Genomic DNA, 9,047 nt, shown 5'->3' with positions numbered 1-9,047 from the left:
AATATCCTAGTAAGAGCACCAGTGGAAGGGGAAGCCCTGGGTCCTGCTAAGACTGAACCCCCAGTGAACTAGACTGTTGTGGGGAGGGCGGCAATGGGGGGAGGGTTGGGAGGGGAACACCCATAAGGAAGGGGAGGGGGAGGGGGATGTTTGCCCGGATACTGGGAAAGGGAATAACACTCGAAATGTATATAAGAAATACTCAAGTTAATAAATAAAAAAAATAAAAAATAAAAAACGGTTATGCAATATGTACAATAGATTGGCAAAGAATAAACTCTTAGGTACATACTACAAAGTCTAAAAGACAAAACTGTTATTTTTCAGGTCATCTTGTATGTGTAACACAGTAGCAACTCTCTTCCCACTGAGTCAGTAGGTCCTGAATTATGGCTTGGTCATTTTCCCTCTCTGGAGGATCTGTACCTGTATAAATAAGTAACTCTTAGTAGTACATGAGCTTGCTAGGCTTTGAATTGTATACAAGCAAAATCCAATGACATGTGTGCCCTGTGACTTTATTCTTTTTTCAAACTTTAATTCTTGCACAATTTAGCCATTGTTAGTTGTTACAGACAATATAGGTCACTCGTTTTCTCTGCTCTCCAGGGTTCTACTCTAAGACTTTATGTTTCTTGTTTGTCCATCCTTTTATTAATAGATATTTGTGTGTTTTCATCTTTTCTGATATGAAAAGAAGCTCCTGTAAGCGTTACTGCAATGTGAGAATTTATGAATGTTGCCATGGTTTCCCTAGAGCCTGTACCAATCAGCCAGTATTCTTGATGGTAGTTTGTGTGCACTGTCAGGTTCATCAGGGAAGCCAATCCTTTCAAAAGTAGTTACATAATGTCTTCCTTCTCTACAGTGAAGAATTCCCACCAGTGCTCACCCTGCTCAATGTGGCGTCATCTGACTTAAATAATTTATTTATTCTCAATTATTGTTTCTCAAAATGCTTTAACATTAAATTGACCTGATCATTAGTGAATTTGAACATTATTTTCATATATTTAAGAATGATTTTATCTTTACTGTCACTTGAACTCTCTTCCCTAAAAATATCTATATATCAGACAAGAGTCTAGCATGGCTGTCCTCTGAGAGGTTCCTTCCAGCAACTGACTCAGACAGATACAGACACCCACAGCCAGTGAATAGAGCTTGAACTCATGGAAGAATAGGGGGAAGAATTGCAAGCCCCCAAAGGGGATAAAACTCTGTAGGAAGATCAACAGAGTAAACTAACCTCAACCTTTGGGGCTCTCAGAGACTGAACCATCAGCCAAAGAACATTCAAAGGCTGGACCTAGGCCTCCCCACACATGTGTAGCAGATTTGCAGCCTGGTCGTCACGTGGGTCCTGAACAACTGGAGCAGGGGCCATCCCTAAAGCTGTTGTCTGTCTATGGGATATGTTCTTCTAGCTGGGCTGCCTTGTCTGGCCTCGGTGGGAGAGGAAGTGCCTAGTCTCACAGAGATTTGATGTATCAAGGTGAGGGGATACCCAGGGGAGCTCCCACCCACTCAGAGGAGAAGGGGAGGAGGGGATAGGGAAGGATTGTGGGAGAGGGTTACCGAGAGGTGGTCAGAGTATATTGACCTTTTATTCTGGAGTATAGTGATCTGTTTTTATTAACACATAAATACACACAAATACTCTTTTCCTTGATCCCAGTCCTTTGATTTCCTTTTATAATCGCTCAGCTGCTCTACATAGTCCACTACCCCATTTATGACCTATGGATTCACCTCTGGGGTCTCTTCAGATGACAGTAATTTAAATTCCACCATACTCAAATGTGTTGAGTTTTCTATTTTGGCTTCCAAGTTCTGTCATAATTAAAACATATTTTTCTGCTCAGAGGTAGAATGTTTACTACCCTGCCTCAAAAAGTTTTGTAGTTTCCTATGCACAAAATCCATGCGAGTTCAAGCCAGACCAAATGCCATCATTGAGAGGGGCATAGGATCCCACCCCAGCAGAACAGCTACTGGTAACTGATAGTTGCTGGGAGGGGGAGAAATAGTCTCCAGGGAAGAGCACATATTATCTAATAGCAAATGGTCAGCACTGAAAACATACATACAGGTACCATCATATAGACTGAACAGGTTATATTTACAAATACATATGTATATACATATACATGTGTGCATGTAACAACGAAAAGGGGGCAATGGATTTGAAAGAGAGCAAGAAGGGTTGCGTGGGAGGGTTTGGCGGAAGCAGAAAGAAGTGGTTGTAATTATATGACAATCTCAAAAATAAAACTCAAACACACACACACACACACACACAAATAGAATATTATTATTCTTTTAATGACTGGAGGATCTTTATGTACTCCCCTGCATTAACGTTGGTGACTTGTGTTTTCTCTTTCCTTGGTTAGACGAGTAGAGGTTGATCTATGCCACTGAGCTTTGCAAAGCACTGCCTTCTCGTTTCCTTGATTTTAACCTACTGCTTTTGCTTCCTGTGCCACTGACCTTTGTGCCTTCTTATGACTTCATTTCCCTGTTTTCTTTAGATGGGGCTTGCTATTCTTTTTCTAGACTATTTGGGAGAGACCTTATTCAACTATTTAGAGCCTTCCATAGCTTTAGTATAAGCAGTTGAGGGATAATTATTCCATGTAATTAGCTTCGTGTCACAAACTGTTATGTGGTATATTTCATTCTCATTCAGTTAAAATATGTACTAAATCCCTGTGTGATTTCTTCTTTTTTTAAAAAACATGAGTTATTTAAAAGAAGGTCCCATGTATCTGGGGCCTTCCCATTCAGTCATCTCTCTATTAATTATCTTTAGTTAATTCCAGAAGTAAATCTGGGAGCTTACTTCTTATGAATTAAATATTGATTGAATTTGTTGAGGTTTATTGTGTTGTTCACAATACAGTCTTTCACAGAGAATATTTGATGTGTACTTGTAAACAATTTGTGTTCCCTAGCTGTTGGATAAGTGGAATTATAAAAACAACCAGGTCTAGTCATTTGCTCAACAATTTTCAAGTGTTCTGTATTGTATTTATTCTTAGTCTGTATCTCCTCTCAATCTGAGAGCATTCTGAATTATCCAGTTATAACTGTGAGTTTTGCCTCTTTCCCTTGATGAGCCCAAGGAAAGTAAAAACCCATTGGATATAACAATGAGAAAGGTGAGGCTCAACCATACCGCAGACACCCAGTGGAAAACAGCCAGAAAAAGAAAGATCCTGCTGTTATCAGTAATAGTGACAGCCCGAAACTAAATATTACCTAATAGTTCATCCACAAGTGAGTGGCCAAATGCCATATCTGTGCAGAGGGAAATGATGCAGCCTCAATAAGTAATGGACTTTGGAAACCCAAGACAACATAAACCTCCTTACTTTAATGGACAAAGGGAACCAGAGCAAAGAGAAGGCATGAATGAATGAGTAGCATATGTCTATTTAAATTGGGGGGCTGAGTGTACTGTGTCTAATGTGCAATCCCATCATTCAAGAGACTAAGGCCAGAGGAAGAGTTCAAGCTTTACTTGAGCTATACAGTGAGTTCAAGGTCAGCCTGGGCTACATGCTGAGTCCTAGGTCAGTATGGGCTATAGTGTAATGGCCAGATTACCTTACTTAAATAAATTCTATGAAATGAAACCTAATCTATAGTGATGGAGCTATAGGCCAGCCATTGCTTTGGGAGGGATGGAAAGCAGGAAAGTAATTGCAAAAACGTATGAAGAAACTGTAGGAGGTGACATATGCTAATAATGTTAATTTTGATGTTTTTGTAGCTTTGTGAACTTTACGATGTGGAGGTTGTCGTAGTCAAGCCTCTTACGTTCTATTCTGATCTCTGCCTCTGTGATAAAATTATCTGACCAAAGTAACTTGAGGAGGAAAGGGTTTACTTGATTAATATTTCCGGGTCATAATCCATCCATGTGGTCACTAAACTTCCCTGGGAAGTAAAGAGTCAGGACACTTATCTAATGTGTCAAGGAACTTTAGTATTTTTGTTTGTTTGTTTGTTTGTTTTTGTTTTTGTATGTGAAATTAAGATTTTTGGGGCAGTTAAATTTTAAGTTTCCCTCCAATTCTCAGGCATAACTATTCTTTACAACATAACATCGGCAAGTTAAATTTCATTTTCTTTCCCCTCCCTCCCTCCCTCCCTCCCTCCCTCCCTCCCTCCCTCCCTCCCTCCCTTCCTTCCTTCCTTCCTTCCTTCCTTCCTTCCTTCTTCCGTTCTTTCTTGTATGTGGGGATTGCATGCCACAGAGTGCTGTAGGGAGGTCAGAGAACAACTTGCCAGTCAGGGTTTTTCTTCCACTATGTGGGAACCAAACTCAGGTTGTCAGGGCTTCTGATGCCTTTAATCTGCTGAGCCGTCTAGCGGGCCCACAGTAACTTTTTGTGTGTGTGATTTTATTTCAGATGCTCTCCTTTTGTATTTAGCTCTAACCAAGGCCTCTGTAGCTTATTTTCATCATTGCATAATCAACTTTAACAGTCTTGAGAAGAAAAATGCAAGAGAAGCGAGTCCCAAAACCAGTTTATAGCGACTGCCGGGCTTCCATTATCACTGTTCTTCACTGCAAAGGAAGTGAGGCATTTGTAAAGTCCTTTGAAATGGCATTTGTTTTGGTCACGGGGTTTTGTGAGAACCGCACTTCTAAGAAACAAAATGCATGCAATGCCCTGTGAGTCTCTGCTGCCCATGAAGTGGAAGTTTGCAATGTGACTAATGTGCGGGTCTTGCTCGAGGTGTGTGACAAATTTGGTTCCGGGCTCCTAGTGAAGGGCAACGCTATTGGCGGAGAGCCCTGTACCATTTGCAATGCGTTCTTCATTGGCAGGGCCTCTCAGAGGCATTGTGGACATCAGAACAAGATGATTATGTAAATGAAAAGAAACACTTTTAAATCTTTGAACAGACGAGAATAATGAAGTGGCATTGACTTCGTGGGGTGGTGAGAGATGCTGTGAATCACTCCAGAATTGAATTGTATTGTGGAAAATTTCTCAAGTGAAAGTTTCAATCTTGAGGAAAAAGGGAAAGAAATTTTGAAAGCAACATATGTAATTAAAGAATGTTATGACTACTTTCATTTAATCCAACTTGCATGCAATTAAAATGCACTTAATTACCTGGATGTTGAATGCTGTCATGCTGGAAACCCAACAAAGAGTGCTATTAAATTTAGACAAGTGATAAAAATAAACATTATTACTTTGGCTTGAGACCGTATATACTGTTTAAAAGTTTAAGGACACAGCCATGACTCACTGAACGACAGAGTAATGGATTCTAAGAAATGTAGCATTGTATAGTTCCATTGCTGTGCAAATATGGGGTACGAATACATAAACCCAGATGGTACGGTCCAGTACAAACTCAGGATGCAAAGCTTTGCATTGAGTTACTGTACTGGATACTGGGGTATAGAAATGCCATCACAATTGTGTCTATATGTCTAAATATAGAGAAAATCAGAAAGGATGAAGTGAAAATATAGTGAAAAGGATACAAAAGGGTACAGCTATGTGGGGCATGTAGAATGGCAGAGTGTGTAGACCTGAATGTTGCCATGACCAGCCAATCAAGGGAGTGAGGAGGGGCGGGGCAAGATGGTGGATGGGAAGACAGGACATTACTGCTCCACACATAGGCTGCGCTAAACTTGCATCGTAGTTCTCTTCAGTAGTAAATTAAACTTAGTTTACTATAACTTGCTACTTTACAAAACACTTTTTTGTTTTGTTTTGAGGTAGGGTTTCTCCATGTCATATCCTGGAATTTGCTCTGTAGACCAGGACGGTCTCAGACTCAAATAGACCTGCCTGCCTCTGCTTCATATGTGCTGGGATTAAAGGCATGCAAAAACCCTTATGTTTTTGGTAAAAAACAAACAAACCATGATTTATTTTAATAATATGGCTTGAACACATCAACTATAAAAATATTTTTCTTCATACTTTTACTTATAAGTTTCTTAATGTAGATATTTATTTTTAAGCTATTGTTAAAAGCCCAAAACACAAACTGTACAAGGCTCTCCCAAGGCAAGCATATGTACATCTTCAGGTTCACCTTTCACGCCACTGGAGGATGAGAAGAAACATGGATGGAGCTGGTCTCACCTATAATGAGGCCTCCTTCTGGCTACCTCCTGAAGAATGTGAAGGACAGATCTGGGGCTCTTTCAGAGCTAACAATTTTAAAATAATAAGAATATACTCTAAAATAAGAATATCATTGAAAACGTCTAATAGTCATATATATATATATATATATATATATATATATATATATATATATATATACACATATATATTTCCCTGCTCTGCATCGACATATAAGGGATGCCTTGTGCTATGATTTAACAATGGCTATGACATAACTAACCACAGGAAATTTTCAGTCATGATACTGTACATCTCCAATTCAGATTCCTTCTTCCCTCTGCCCCCTCTGCATATAGAAGAATGCAAATAGATCCATATTTATCACCCTGCACAAAACTCAAGTCCAAATGGATCAAAGGCCTCAAAACGCACTGAATCTAATAGAAGAGAAAGTGGGGAAATCTTGGAATGCATTGGCACAGGGGAAAATTTTCTGAACAGAACATCAGTGGCTCAGGCACTAAGGTCAAGATTTAATAAATGGGACCTCACGAAACTGAAAAGCTTCTGTAAGGCAAAGGGCACTGTCAATAGGACAAAACAGCAACCTACAGGTTGGGAAAAGATCTTCACTAACCCTTCATTCAACAGAGGGCTAGAATAAACAACTCAAGTGACAGCACATGCTGGCAAGGGTGTGGAAAAAGGAGAATACTCCCCCGTTTTTTGGTGGGATTGCAATGTTGTAAGACCAATCTGAAAATCAATTTGGTGGTTTCTCAGAAAGTTGGAAATAGTTGTACTTGAAGGCCCAGCTATACCACCCCTGGGCATCTGCCCCAAAGGTGCTCTACCTTTTCTCAAGGGCACACGTTCACTGCAGCTTTGTTCATAATAGCCAGAAGATGGAAAGAACCCAGATATCCCTCAACTGAAGCATGGATAAAGAAAATGTGATACATTTACACAATGAAGTACTACTCAGCTATTAAAAACAAAGACACCAGGAGTTTCACAGGCAAAGGGATGAAACTAGAAAATATCATCCTGAGTGAGGTAACAGAGACCAAAAAGTACATGCATGGTATGTACTCACATGTATGTACTTCATGGTATGTAAGTGGATATTAGCCAAAAAGTACAGAATGCCCATGATACAGACCCAAAGAAGTTAGACAAGAAGTTAGACTCAAGTGAGGATGCTTGAACCCCACTTAAAAGTGGGGAACTTTATGTACTTTTGAGTTCTCTAATTAAGTGTATAACTATTTAAAATTATGTTCTCTTGAAAAATTGTCCCTTTAACAATTATGTAAAAATTCTTTATTACTTTATAAAAATGTTTCTCTAAAATCTAATTTGCCTCATATAAACATGACTACTCTGGCCATGTTTTAACTAATGTCACCATGCTGTATTTTTGCGTCCATTTACTATCAAGCTATTTCTCTATTTATTTTAGAGTAAATTTATTGTAGGTATACTTGGGTCTTTTAAAAAAAAGATAGTCTCTCCACCTTGATAGGAATATTTTAACCATTCACACTTATTATTGTTGACATGGTTAAGCTTAAATCAACCACTGGGTATTCTCTATATTCCCATGTGTTTATTTTTATTTCAATGTGGTGATGAAGAGAATGTAAGCAGCAAACCACTGAACTGAGAATAGGATCCCTGTTGCAGGAATTATAGAAAGAATTGGAAGAGCTGAAAGGGCTTGCAACAATGTCAACCAACCAGAGCACCCAGGGACTAAACCACTACCCAAAGGCTATACCTGGACTGACCCATGGCTCCAGCTGTATTGTAGCAGCGGATAGCCTTGTTGGGCACCAATGGAAGGAGAAGCCCTTGGTCCTGTCAAGGCTGGACCTCCCCCAGTGTAGGGGAATGTTGGGGGGGGCAAAAGGGAGGGTAGTTGGGGAGAGGAGCACTCTTATATAAGAAGGGGAGGTGGAGCGGATAGGGGGCTTATGTCCAGGAAACCGGGAAAGGGAATAACATTTGAAATGTAAATTTAAAAATATCCAATAAAAAATAAAGAGAATAAGGAGGAGAGGCAAGAACGCTAGCAGCTATTTCCCACTAGTCTGCCTCTCTGGTTTCCTAAATATGGCTTTGGGTGAAGGGATGATGGCATCAACAGCCTGCACACTATCACTCCACACTCTCCCATGTCTCAGGGTCAGAAGGTTCCAGGATTAACAATTTGGCAAAAAGCCACACTGAAGGGAACTGCCAGGGCTTACACCTCAAGTCTGGAACACTCGTAGCTTCAGCTAATTATTCTCACATTTTCTCTCAGGTGAAGTATAACACTGTTACTTAAGAATCACAGCTTTAAAATTGATTATTCTTGTACAGATTAAGGAGGATTTAAGGAACCTCTGTGGAAAGAGAAGTTTTACTAGATTCTTCTATAAAAGCATGTAAGCAGCTAGACTAATGCATTCATCTATTTTCTCCGTAATTTCAATGCTATAGACACAGAAAATTATTCTCATGTCTACCAATCAGGTCCAACCTTTTAAATAAAAACTATAGGTCAGACAACGGACTTTGCTAGGAAAGTTGGTAAGGTAGAGCTGGTCTGAGTCCCCAGAATCTCAGGCCCACCTGAGACAGTAGGCGGCTTCCTGCTTCCTGCGAGATTCCTGGCCTAGGATACATCTCCACACTTCCATAAGGAAGCCTGACCTGTGGTCATGTAGGCCCAGACCAGAGTTCTCCATCCTGGTGAGGAACCTAAAGGCCCTGAGGATTTAGCCAATAAGCTTCCTTTCCCAGACATTCCTCCCTGCAAAAGGTATTCAATCTCCAGGCCACTCTGAGAAGTGGGTTTGGTATGTTACGTATACATTTCCTGTGATGAACAACCAATAAACAGTCTGGAACCAAGGACTGTCTCTTCCATCTACCAACACCACGGGG

General features: G+C 40.1%; 1 long non-coding RNA gene across 1 annotated transcript in view; it reads right to left on the bottom strand.

Moving 5' to 3' along the window:
- The window catches only part of LOC148006749 (uncharacterized), a 42,956-nt gene that overhangs the window by 1,909 nt on the left and 32,000 nt on the right, over positions 1-9,047 (bottom strand). The window lies entirely within an intron of this gene.

Source organism: Rattus norvegicus, chromosome 2 (assembly GCF_021556685.1).
Source record: "Rattus norvegicus strain SHRSP/BbbUtx chromosome 2, alternate assembly SHRSP_T2T, whole genome shotgun sequence".
Classification (NCBI taxonomy): domain Eukaryota; kingdom Metazoa; phylum Chordata; class Mammalia; order Rodentia; family Muridae; genus Rattus; species Rattus norvegicus.
The sequence above is the reverse complement of the archived record's forward strand: the minus strand, read 5'-3'. Positions and strand labels throughout refer to the sequence as shown.